The sequence below is a fragment of the Rattus norvegicus genome, chromosome 7, assembly GCF_021556685.1.
Source record: "Rattus norvegicus strain SHRSP/BbbUtx chromosome 7, alternate assembly SHRSP_T2T, whole genome shotgun sequence".
Classification (NCBI taxonomy): Eukaryota; Metazoa; Chordata; class Mammalia; order Rodentia; family Muridae; genus Rattus; species Rattus norvegicus.
Window position 1 is genome coordinate 13,157,045 of NC_141540.1, and position 13,292 is coordinate 13,170,336.

At 42.7% G+C, this 13,292-nt stretch overlaps 1 protein-coding gene across 1 annotated transcript in view; it reads right to left on the reverse strand.

The window, feature by feature from the left end:
* Window positions 1-13,292, reverse strand: part of Znf624l (zinc finger protein 624 like) — a 37,602-nt gene that overhangs the window by 23,309 nt on the left and 1,001 nt on the right.

Here is a 13,292-nt window from a genome sequence, read left to right on the forward strand (position 1 = left end):
GCTGTCTCTCTGGACTTAGATTTTCTCTTAAGGAGTACCTCTCTTCAGTGTCAGCTTGGTGGCTTTGCCTCTCAAGAGAACCAGCCTCCAAATGACACTAGCCTTCTAGTAACAACTAATAACAAAAGAATGGAGAGATGGTTAGGACCTGAGTGCTAGATGCCAAGTTGCTGACAAAAGAATTGTAATGGGTTCACCTGGGACCTTCAGGACCTCAGTAGCAGCCCTTTACCAAACTGTCTTAGTGGGCTAAAGGCCCATGGAAAAGAAAACATTAATCCTGACCTTGGCCACAGCCAAAGCCTGAATTCTAAATTTTGACTGGCAAAACAAAGTTCTTCACAGTTTGTTGTAGATTGTTTTTGAAACTATTTTAGGGGCTTTTTTTGTCCCCCAACCTGGGGCATTTCGACCACAGGGGCAGGAACTGGCTGCTGTGGGGATAGGATCAAAGGCACTCTCCATGTTAATGATGACCAACGAGAAAAGTAATTTAATGTTGGAGACTGACTCCTCTCTTGGAATAAGGCCAGCAGATAAGGCAGGCTTCCTTATAGAACTTCTCTTAATGAGCGCTCTCCTTCTGTGAGCAAATGTTGAAGGTCAGGCCACTAAAGGCAGAAATTCCTTTCTTGTTCTTGTTTTCTTTAGAGTCTTCCCCCGCCTCACTCTCAGCCTTTTCAGATCGTTCCTCCTGTTGCATTTCTAATGTAGCCTGTCCCTTTAAGGTTCCTTGCTCCCAAGCAAAATTTAATCTTTCCCAGCTTATCACAGCTGTCCACCGTGAGATTCCCAGAGATAGCGAACCAAGGTGTAGCAATTCACTAAGAAATCTCTCTATAGTGTTTCTTTTTATCTTAAGCCTTTTTCTTTTAAACAGCTCTTGAAGAGCAAGAAAAATTGGGTGAGACTGAGAAGTCTCCATGTTTGCTATAGCAGCTCCGCGGCTAGTTTCGCTCCCCCCACCACTGTGTGGGCTGTGAGCACAAGCACAGATAAAACACTATGCTTCAAAAACATTACGTTGGCTATCAACCAACACACCGCCACTAGAGTGGGGTCCACAAAATTAAATTTCCTTTCACTACACTTGTTTTATACCGGAGGCCTTATCTGGGGAAACTTTTATTTAAGAGCGGTTTTTTCCTCAAGGTTCTTGTTAATGTCTGCTTCAGACAGGGTCACTAACCTGGAGTTCTTTACACACAACCGTTAACAGCGGCTAGACTGGACAAGGGGAGTAAAGGGAGGGGCATCTCTCCTTGGGGAGGAGGCTCAAGAGAGAAAGATAAAACTCCTGGCAGAAAACAATTTTTCTCAAGCAAATTATTTTCAACTTTTAACTTAAGCACCAAGAGAACCAAGTAAAACTCTTTGACGAACAAAGCAAACAGTTACATGATTTCAAACACAGTCGTCAGTCCAAGATTTCAAACATAGTCATCAGTCCAAATTTAAAAACGAAACAAGGGGCTGGGGATTTAGCTCAGTGGTTAGAGCGCTTACCTAGGAAGTGCAAGGCCCTGGGTTCAGTCCCCAGCTCCGAAAAAAAGAACCAAAAAAAAAAAAAAAAAAAAAAAACGAAACAAAAGCCAAAAAGACACTCGACAATACCACAGAAAACAAACCAGACAAACAAGACCAAGACAAAGCATCCTATAACCAATTTCCACAGATGCCTGGTACCTTCAGTACCTGGCCCAAACTGCAGCTTAACCTTAGCTGCTTCTGGGATACCAAACACAGAAACAGAATACAGACAACAGACACTAACACGTCCAAGCACACTTGTCCGTGCCTATACTTAAATAGGCAGCCGAACTCGACCTCTGACGGAGTGGGATTCCTCGTCCACTCCCGCCTAGGTAAAAGGAGCACTCTGTCTCCTTTGTTCCAGAAAACCACAGTCAGGTCCTCCTGACTGCCCACAGCCGGGCTCTTCCGACTGCTCTCCGCCCATGGAACGTCTTTCCAGGGCTGCAGCTTGCGGGCCCCGGGGCGTCCCCCCTTCCGAAGCCAGAGGATCCTCACGGACCACAAAGGCAGCTGCACCGAGTGGGGATACCCATCCACTCTCCTAGCACAGGGCAGGAATACACGTCCGCCCTCCTAGCACAGGGCAGGAATACACATCTACCCTCTTAACACTGACCGGTACTAAGACACACACATATACACACATGGCGGAACCAAAACAGAGACAGACACAGACTGACCAATGCGGCGCCGCTCACACAGAAACACTCAGATAAACATCCAACTCACCTCCAAGGGGTCTTCGGAGTCTGGGGTGGTCGCGAAGATCCCGGACGAGCCCCCAAATGAAAGATCCCACTCAGAGAGACCCTTACTCAAGTCTTGGGAAATCGCGGACCCCAGACACAGAGAGACCATTTTGGATGTAATAAGCAAAGGCGAGGTTTATTACGGAGACCTATTATAGAGATCTCCAGGCTGACACATATCCCACGCAGGAGACAGAGGAGTCGACCCCGAGAGGCTGGGAGAAAGAGTATTTAAAGGCAGAGGCTGTGAGCCCAGGGGATGGGGGGATGTCAAAAGGGAAGGCACCACAAGTTACAGGATTGTTTTATGGCTCCAGGAGATAAGGGGACCCAGAAGGTTTTATGGCCCCCTGGTTCCTGGAATGCTCTCTGCAGGACGCAATGGCTGGAAAGCACAAGTAGGGGCTTAAATAAACATCACAGGGGCAGAGCAAAGAACAGTTACTCACACCGGGTGATAAGCAAAGCCGTTCTCTTGCATTTTTAACAATCTGTCTTCCAGAGATAGATCCTGTTGTTGAGTTTTGGGCTAATTTAAAACTCTATCTCTCAAATATATAACCTTCTCTCCTCGGGTCATTATATATAACCTTCTCTCCTCAGGTCATTATATATAACCTTCTCTCCTCAGGTTATTTTATATAACCTTCTCTCCTCAGGTTATTATATATAACCTTCTCTCCTCAGGTTATTATATATAACCTTCTCTCCTCAGGTTATTATATATAACCTTCTCTCCTCAGGTTATTATATATAACCTTCTCTCCTCAGGTTATTATATATAACCTTCTCTCCTCAGGTTAAAGTATGTATCTTTTCTGAGGGCGTGGTATTAGCCCTTGTTTCCTTCCACCCCCTATTCCCACAGAAAACAGGAAAAACCTACCTATAACATACTATTTGTGATAGAATAAAAAGACCAACAGACCACAAAATTAAAATAGAGTAAATATTAACAAATGAGACCAGGAAACCCATTGAGTCTGGCTTTCCTAACACACATGACCAGACCCATGGCATCTACATGCAAATAAGTAAATAACAGAGATTTAGACCAGCAGAGAATTAACTGCAAACAGTTTCTGTAAGCTTAGAATTTTTTCAAATCCTACTTTTAATATGGATTCCTGAATGCTTTAACCTATTTCTAGCCCACCATACACCAGAGGCAGTGGAAAGGAAAGGTTATCAGGATAAAAGGAAACAATTTAGAAATTGTTCTTTGGAGCAAAACTCTTCTGCGTTGTCAAGAAATCAGCAGTTCAGTTCGCAGGACTCAGCACCCGCAGCTGTATCCACTGGCAAACACTTCACGAATACACCGCAGTGTCTAGATCCAAACACAGTCAGCAGTGGCAGCACAACCAAGGAGAAATAGCCAGGCCTCCACCGAATCTTACAAGTCATCAGTAGTGACTCAGGCCAGCAGGGACATCAGGAGAAGTTCTCTGCTATGCCTCTCTCAAAGAAGAGAAGATCAGAAAAGATGAAGACTTGTGACCAAGAAGTGTTGAAAAGCTAGCTATGCAAGCCCTGCCCCCTCTCCCCACCCCAACCCCTGTCACTGTGCGTTGAGTCCTATTTATACTCCCTCCAAACATCATGTGTCCTTGCATGGGTCTTGCCTCAGCACCAGTCTGTCTTAGCCAAATTCCATGTGAGTCTATATCAGCTGACATCACTCTGCCAATCGGCCTGAGTCCAAGGAAGCATGGAGAAGCAGATCGACGTCACTAGACTTTGAGTAGTTTTTTCTCTATTGCATCATCACAAGAAAAGCTCAGCAATGCGATCTCAGGCAAATCAATATATGCATGTCGTTTAGCCAAGAATCCTTCACTATGTGTCCTACACGCTTACTTTAGCAAAATATACTTTCGCCTGTGTGCGCTTCAGCAGAATGTTATTACACATGTCTGCCTTAGTGAAACACTCTCTCACCTGTGACTGCATCAGGAAGACATTCCTACATGTATCTGACCCAGCAACACCATCTGACACAACTGGCTTTCCAAAGAAACCATAAGTTTCCATTTCACTTTTCTACACCTGAATGTTAGGTGCCCACTGAAGAACTCCTAGAGGTCACTGGAGAAACTCTGCGGTCACCACCTCTGCCTTCCCTGGCAAGAGAGAAAGACACTGAAGCAGGCTCATTGCACAGTGACATCAGCAACAAGGATGTTTTCACACAAGGTTTCTGTGCAGCTGTGCCCAAGGGAACTAAGTGCAGAGGAAATTAGATTCAGAAAACAGATGCTTTGGCGAGGGGTCACATCCAAAGACCTTCCAGTTCTATGTGACCCAGCTGGAATGCAGACACCTTTAATACCTTGGGACAGAGGCAACCAGATCTCTGAGTTCAGCGACAGCCTGTTACAGGACATCTAAAGTAAAGATCAGCTTAGGTCCAGAGTGTGGTGCACGCCTTTGATCCCAGCACTCAGGACACAGGGGCATGCAGATCTCTGGGTTCCAGTCAGTTTTGTTGAATCAGTGACTGGAAAGGCCTGTCAGTAGAGTTGAGTTCATGACAACACAGTGTGTGGAATCCGAAGGCAGTTTTACCAGGAGAGTTTTACAGAGACAGGTGGAAGAGAGAACAACCTAGACACAGGTAAAGACAAAACAAGCCAGAGAATGAGAAGGAGCCAGAAGATCTGAACATATTGCTAGAGTTAGTTTGAGCTCAAGCAGAGGAATACAAAGAAGCTGACAGAAGCCTGTTGGAACCAATAAGCTTGGAGAGGAGTTTGAGCCATAAGAGAGACAGACAGAAGTCAGAAAGAAGAAAGGATGAGTTTATTCTACAATAAGTCTCAGAGGCTGAAAACATTCTAAGCTTACATTAGATGGTACCACATTGTACTAAGCCTAGAGGCTTCCAAGAGTACTCCAGGTTAACAGACGGAGCAAATAACTGTCCAAGATGCAACAGGCAAATAAAACATACCTTTAAACTAAGTCACTCAGAGGTCTCTCCTCTGAGTGGGAGATGTAGGGACTCCACAGAACTCAAAGGACTTCACTGGGTGCCACCAGTATCTACCTCACAGGATAACCACACACAGGCTCCTCCAGCTCATACTCTTGTGGTGAAGGAGCACCACTCAACCATGATGAGGATTCTGGGCTCACCCCACACTCTTCACTCCTTCAGTCAGCAAGTTACAGCTCAGCATACTGAGCAAGACAGCTTATGTAAGTACCTTAGCCAAGCCTATAATATTGAGGCCCTAAAGTGCTCTGCCAACTCTGATTGGCAAGTCCGTCTGGAGGTCCTGATTGGCTAGAGAGGCCTGAATGATGGAAACCTTTCATTTGGAAAAGAGTGTTGTGAAGTGTCACAGCACAATGGTTCCCAGCTCTGGACTTTAGCCAGGCAAAGAACTGTCCCAGAACTGGAGAGATGGGCATTATGGTAGAAGGTGGCCTGTTAGCCTACAAGCAATCCCACTACCGTACTATCAGATACTTGGCAACGGCTTATGTCATCATCTGCCACCATCATCTTCAGCTGCCACCAAGTATATCTGGTGTGTTCAGCATGATAGAAGGATCCGCCTGCCAACCCAGCTGTCTCTCTACCCTTCAAGCCCCCTTTGTCTCCCTCTCTGCCCCATTCTCTCTGGCCTGATGACACTACTCCCATCTACCTGCCTGTCTACGTGTCTACTTTTCTGCTTCTATCCCTTCGCCAGGAACTCAAACTTCCATCCTCCCCCAATAAACCTCTTTTACATCAGATGTATGGAATAGTTTCCCGGGGCACACCTTGACTACACCTGCCAAAGGAATTCCCCATCACCACACTGTTTTAAAACAGCACCTGAATTACAAAGTCATTGCTGAACTCAGTAGTCACTTCTTCATCTATTTACAAGGTGAACAGCACATACAGATCACAAAACAACAACTTGTGATCCACTTGTCACATGGCTAAAATGGTGCCCAGGCTATTCAAGTCAAATTTAACCCACTGGATTGATTTTCACCTGGCATCAGCAATTTTAAAAAGACTAGAATGCAACCTGTGCACAGAGTTGGGGCTGTCCCACAGCTCTCAGACCCAAAAACTGCCCACAGAGAGCTGGTCTGCCAGGAGTGCTCTCACTCCTAAGTCCACAGGTGGGACCCCACTTTCTCTCCACTGACTATCCAAAGAGAGACCCACTGGGAGCGCATGGAGGTTGCCTAGGTCCCTTTCAGTCTCCATCTGTGCCAAGAGTGCAAGATCACAGGCTCACAGGACAGACAAACTCCAGTCAAAGACAGCAAGAACAACTAACATCAGAGATAACCAGATGGTGAAAGGCAAGCTTAAGAACCTAAGCAACAGAAACCAAGACTACTTGACATCACCAGAACATAGTTCTCCAACCACTGAATACTGGCTATTCCAACACGCCAGAAAAGCAAGATTTGAATTTAAAATCACATCTCATGATGATGATAGAAGACTTTAAGAAGGACATAAATAACTCCCTTAAAGAAATACAGGAAAACACGAGTAAACAGGTAGAAGCTCTTAAAGAGGAAACACAAAAATCCCTAACAGAGTTACAGGAAAACACAACAAACAGGTGAAAGAATTGAACAAAACCATCCAGGATATAAAGATGGAAATAGAAACAATAAAGAAATCACAAAGGGAGACAACCCTGGAGATAGAAAACCTAGGAAAGAGATCAGCAGTCATAGACACAAGTATCACCAACAGAATACAAGAGATAGAAGAGAGAACTTCAGGGGCAGAAGATACCATAGAAAACATTGACACAATGGTCACAGAAAATGCAAAAAGCAAAAGGCTCCTAACCCAAAACATTAAAGAAACCTAGAACACAATGAGAAAACTAAACCTAAGAATAAAAGGTATAGAACAGAATGAAGATTCCCACCTTAAAAAGCCAATAAAGGAATTGATACCATCCCATAGTTCGCTGCACCCAAATCCCATGGGGAAAAGAGCTGAACACCCAGCAGTACAGACATTCGGAGACCGCAGGACAGACTGCCACCTCTGCACACCTCTGCCCTCATCCCTGGTCCAAGGGGAAACTGCACAGTGCCTCTGGACACAAGGATATAGGAACAGACAGTTGCTGGTACCCACAGTTCTGGTCTGCGCCCAAGACCAAACTGAACTGGCCAAACAGCTCCCTGTACCCAAATCCCATGGGGGAGAGAGCTGGACCCTCAGAAGTGTGGATACTCCTGAGAAGTCAGAGGAGACTACCTTCTGCCAACAGTCCAGACCCAAGAGAGAAACACATAGTACCAACTGTGCCCGCAGGGTGCAAGGACCTAGGAACAATCAGGGGTAGGACCCTTTGCCTAAAGCTGAAAAACAGTCTCCAGGAGTGCTAACACACCTAAAATCAGAGCACCTATTCTCAGAAAAGGCTGAAAGAAAACAGCAAAACAGTTCTACAGGAGTGCTGACACAGAGGCCTACAGCAGGGTCAAGTCACTCTCAGAAACAGCAAGACAAGCAAACACCAGAGACAACCCAATGGATAGAGGCAAGTGCAGGAACCTAAGCAACAGAAACCAAGACTACTTGGCATCATCAGAACCCACTTCTCCCACCAAAGAAAATACTGGATATCCAAACACACTAGAAAAGCAAGATTTAGATTTAAAATCAGATTTTTTGATAATGATGGAAGACTTTAAGAAAGACATAAAGAACTCCCTTAAGGAAATACAGGAACCAAGTAAACAAGTAGAAGCCCTTAGAGAGGAAACACAAAAATCCCTGAAAGAATTACAGGAAAACACAACCAAACAGGTGAAGGAATTGAAAATGGAAAAAGAAACAAAAAAGAAAGCACAAAGGGAGACAACCCTGGATATAGAAGACCTAAGGAAGAGACAAGGAGCCGTAGATACAAGCATCACCAACAGAATAAAAGAGATAGAAAAGAGAATCTCAGAGTCAGAAGATACCATAGAAAACATCGACACAACTGTCAAAGATAATGTAAAATGAAAAAAGCTTCTAGCCAAAACATACAGGAAATCCAGGACACAATGAGAAGATCAACCTAGGGATAACAGGTATAGAAGTGAATGAAGACTCCCAACTTAAAGGGCCAGTAAATATATTCAACACAATTATAGAAGAAAACTTCCCTAACCTAAAGAAAAAGATGCCCATAAACATACAAGAAGCCTACAGAATTCCAAATAGATTGGACCAGAAAAGAAATTCCTTCCGTCACATAATAGTTAAAACACCAAATGCACAAAACAAAAAAAAGAATATTAAAAGCAGTAAGGGGAAAAGGTCAAGTGACATATAAAGACAGACCTATAAGAATTACACCAGACTTCTCACTAGAGACTATGAAAGCCAGAAGATCCTGGACAGATGTCATACAGACCCTAAGAGAACAAAAATGCCAGCCCAAGTTACTGTATCCAGCAAAACTCTCAATTAACATAGATGGAGAAACCAAGATATTCCATGACAAAACCAAATTTACACAATATCTTTCTACAAATCCAGCCCTACAAAGGATAACAGATGGAAAACTCCAACACAAGGAAAGAAACAACACCGTACAGAAAGCAAGAATATAATTTCCTTGCAATGAAACAAAAAACAGAGACAAACATAATTCCACCTCTAACAATGAAAATAACAGGAAGCAACAATCACTATTCCTTAATATCTCTCAACATCAACGGACTCAATTCCCCAATAAAAAGACATAGACTTAAGAGACTGGATAAGTAAAGAGGACCCAGCATTCTGCTGCATGCAGGAAACACTTCAGAGACAGAGACAGACATTACCTCAGAGTAAATGGCTGGAAAACAACTTTCCAAGCAAATGGCCCAAAGAAACAAGCTGGAGTTGCCATTCTAATATCAAATAAAATTGACTTTCAACCAAAAGTCATTAAAAAAGATAAGGAAGGACACTTCATATTCATCAAAGGAAAAATCTACGAAGATGAACTCTCAATCCTAAATATCTATGCTCCAAATACAAGGGCACCTACATACATAAAAGAAAACTTACTAAAGCTCAAAGCACACATTGGATCTCACACAATAATAGTTGGAGATTTCAACACCCCATTCTTATCAATGGACAGATCATGGAAATAGAAATTAAACAGAGACATAGACAGACTAAGAGAACTCATGAACCAAATGGACTTAACAGATATTTATAGAACATTCTATCCTAAAACAAAAGGATATACCTTCGTCTCACCATCTCATGGTACTTTCTCCAAAATTGACCACATAACCGGTCATAAAACAGGCCTCATTAGATACAGAAAGATAGAAATAATCCCATGCATCCTATCAGATCACCACGCACAAGACTGGTCTTCAATAACAACAATAATGACAGAAAGCCCACATATACATGGAAGTTGGACAATGTTCTACTCAATGACTACTTGGTCAAAGAAGAAATAAAGAAAGAAATTAAAGACTTCTTAGAATTTAATGAAAATGAAGATACAACATTCCCAAACTTATGGGACACAATGAAAGTGGTACTAAGGGGAAAACTCAGAGCTCTGAGTGTCTACAAAAAGAAACAAGAGAGAGCATATGTCAACACCTTGACAGCACACCTAAAAGATCTAGAACAAAAAGAAATAAATAAACTCAAGAGCAGTAGAAGGCAGGAAATAATCAAACTCAGAGCTGAAATCAACCAAATAGAAATAAAAAGGACTATACAAAGAATCAAAAAAACCAGGAGCTGGTTCTTTGAGAAAATCAACAAGATAGATAAACCCTTAGCCAGACTAACCAGAAGTCACAGAGAGTGTATCCAAATTAACAAAATCAGAAATGAAAAGGGAGACATAACAACAGAATCTGAAGAAATTAAAAAAATCATCAGATCGTACTACAAAAGCCTATATTCAACAAAACTTGAAAATCTGGAGGAAATGGACAATTTTCTAGACAGATACCAGTTACCAAAGTTAAATCAGGAACAAATAAACCATTTAAACAACCCCATAACTCCTAAAGATATAGAAACAGTTACTAAAAGTCTCCCAACCAAAAAGAGCCCAGGACCAGATGGGTTTAGTGCAGAATTCAATCAGGCCTTCATAGAAAAATTCATACCAATCTGTCCATACTATTCCACATAATAGAAACAGACAGAACACTACCAAATTCCTTCTATGAAGCCACGATTACTCTTATACCTAAACCACACAAAGACCCAACAAAGAAAGAGAACTTCAGAGCAATTTCCTTATGAATATTGATGCAAAAATACTCAATAAAATTCTTGCAAACTGAATCCAAGAACACATTAAAACAATCATCCACCATGATCAAGTAGGCTTCATCCCAGGGATGCAGGGATGGTTTAATATGTGGAAAACCATCAACAACGTAATCCATTATATAAACAAACTCAAAGTTAAAAACTACATGATCATTTCATTAGATGCTGAGAAAGCATATATACAGCAAACCAGTAGCTAACGTCAAACTCAATGGAGAGAAACTTGAAGCAATCCCACTAAAATCAGGGACTAGACAAGGCTGCCCACACTCTCCCTACCTATTCAAGAAGTTCTAGCAATTAGACAACAAAAAGAGGATACAGATTGGAAAGGAAGAAGTCAAAATACCACTATCTGCAGATGTTCAACCCAAAGATTCCAAAGGAAAGAAATCTCTCTCTAAAGTTAAGCACAGCAGAGAAAAACTGTAATTCAATTTATACGAAGCCATCGCTAATGGGAAATTTAGCCTGAGTTCTTTTAAGCTCAAAACGTATTTAAACTGTAGAATGTAACAAAGATCAAAGGAGTATAAATTTGCAGCAGAGGGAAATGTTTAAAGGGAAGAGTGGAAGTTCATTTTTTCTCCAAGACAGGAGGCACGGCAGTAGAACAGTGTCCAAGTAGACATGGCGGTGGAGAGAGAGCTGTGAGTTCTACAACTTGATCCACAGGCAGGAGAAGAAAGGGACTGTGTCACACTGGCTGGAGTTGAGCACATAGGAGACCTCAAAGCCCACCTCCACAGCAATGCACTTCCTCCAACAAGGCCACACCTCCTAATAGCGTCCACTCCCTGTGAGGCAAGCATTCAAACACAAGAGTCTTTGGGGTCTAAACCACCACACTATGTCCCAAGCAAAAAAAAAACGAGTCTTTTAAAGGAGATATAAATAACTTTTAAAAACTATTTAGGTATATTGACTTTAAAACAATGTAAGTTCTTTCCTGGTAGAGAAAATGACATTAGGAAGACAGTGTATGAACTGCCCTATGTAAAATGTGAACTGCTGAGGGTTGTATACTGATACACAAGTCAAAGACAAATGCCCCATGTCTGTCCTCCATCACCAAACTGAAGCAAGCCAACCAGATTTGCACTTACCCACGGGAGAGCTGGCCAATTGAAAATTTCATTGGCCCAAGATAACTTCCCCAAATTCTACATCTACCAATTTGGCTGTCTTAATTCAAAAGCTATAAACTAATGCATGCTGGGAAAGTACACAGAAAGACACTCTCCTACCACATCAGGATAATGGAGACCCCTACTGTTAAAAGCCTGTAGTCCAGCTCTTGCCTAGCCTGTTTTGACCTGCAGCATACACAGTAAGCTTTTCCTTCCTTTTTTTTTCTGGTGTCAATAAAGAAGCCATGCTCCACATGCAAGTCCTATTCCTGCTATTGACATGAACAGACCACTACGTAAATCAAATGGATTATTTTTAGAACTGTGTGGTGCCACAAACCTTTAACCCAAGAATTGAGGAGGTTGGCTCAGAAGACCTGTATGGCTACACAGTGGGAAGAAGGCAACCAGAGTCAACATAAGAGACCTTGTTGTAAACATCTTTTCCTGAAAGCCTGGAGGTGAAGCTGTTCTGGAATTAATGTGAAGCCACACCACACAGTTAGAGATTAGTAAAGAAAAATCTCTACATGATAAGAAGTCTGCAGCACGAGGCAGCTACAAGACTTTGCTAAATTGTATAACCAGAAATGATAGACTTCTGCATCCCACATATGCTGTAAACTTGGTAAATGCTGCTTACTGCTTATGGTGGTTTTGAGTAAGAATGTTACCCAAAGGCTCATAGATTTCAGGGCTTGGCCATTAGGAAGTGGTGTTACTTGACAAGTACTAGGACCTTTACCCTTGGTGGAGTAGGCCTTGCTGGAGAAAGTCTGAAAAGGCTTTGGAGTTTCAAATGCTCAAACCAGACCCAGTGTCTGTATAACTACTGCCTGCTGATCTGGACTTAGAAGTCGCCGCTTACCTCTCCAGCACCATGTCTGCTGTGTATACTCCATGCTGTGGCAATAATGGATTAAACCTCTGAAACTGGAAGTGAGCCCTATCTGAATAATTTTATTAGTGATGCTGTTGGTCACCGTATGGGACCGTCACAACAATGGGAACTCTGACTAAGAAACTGCCCTGTTCTCATGGCTGGGTGAGACTGCCTTCTTATACAACTCCGAAGTCCCTGCCCTTGGCAGCACAAAACACAGTGGGATGGGCACTCTGTATCAATCATTAATCCCGAGAATACTCTACACATTTGCCCACAGGCCGGTCTGACTCTAGCTTGTATCAGGCTGACCCAATCTCACCAGTACCTCTGAGACATCTCCCGACTCCCCAGAACAAGACTTTTTAACCGAAACTCAATCACCTTAACACTCAGTTTTCAGCCTGTGAATGGGCACACTCACATGTAAAATTGTGAAAGCCTGTCAAGTTTAAGACAGGAGAGATGGCTCAGCAGTTAAGGCTTCTGCTCTAGAAGACTGGGGTTTGGCTCCCAGCACCAATGTGATGACATAAAACTATCACCAGATCCTGGTGGAGGGCATCTAATGGCCTCTTTGGTCTTCTCTGGGCACCAAACACCCAAGTGATGAACAGCTATACAGGAAAGCAAAACACTCATGCACATGAAATTAATTTAGTAAATTAAAAATAAAGATCCCCGTATCTCTTATATGTCACCATGGATAAAAG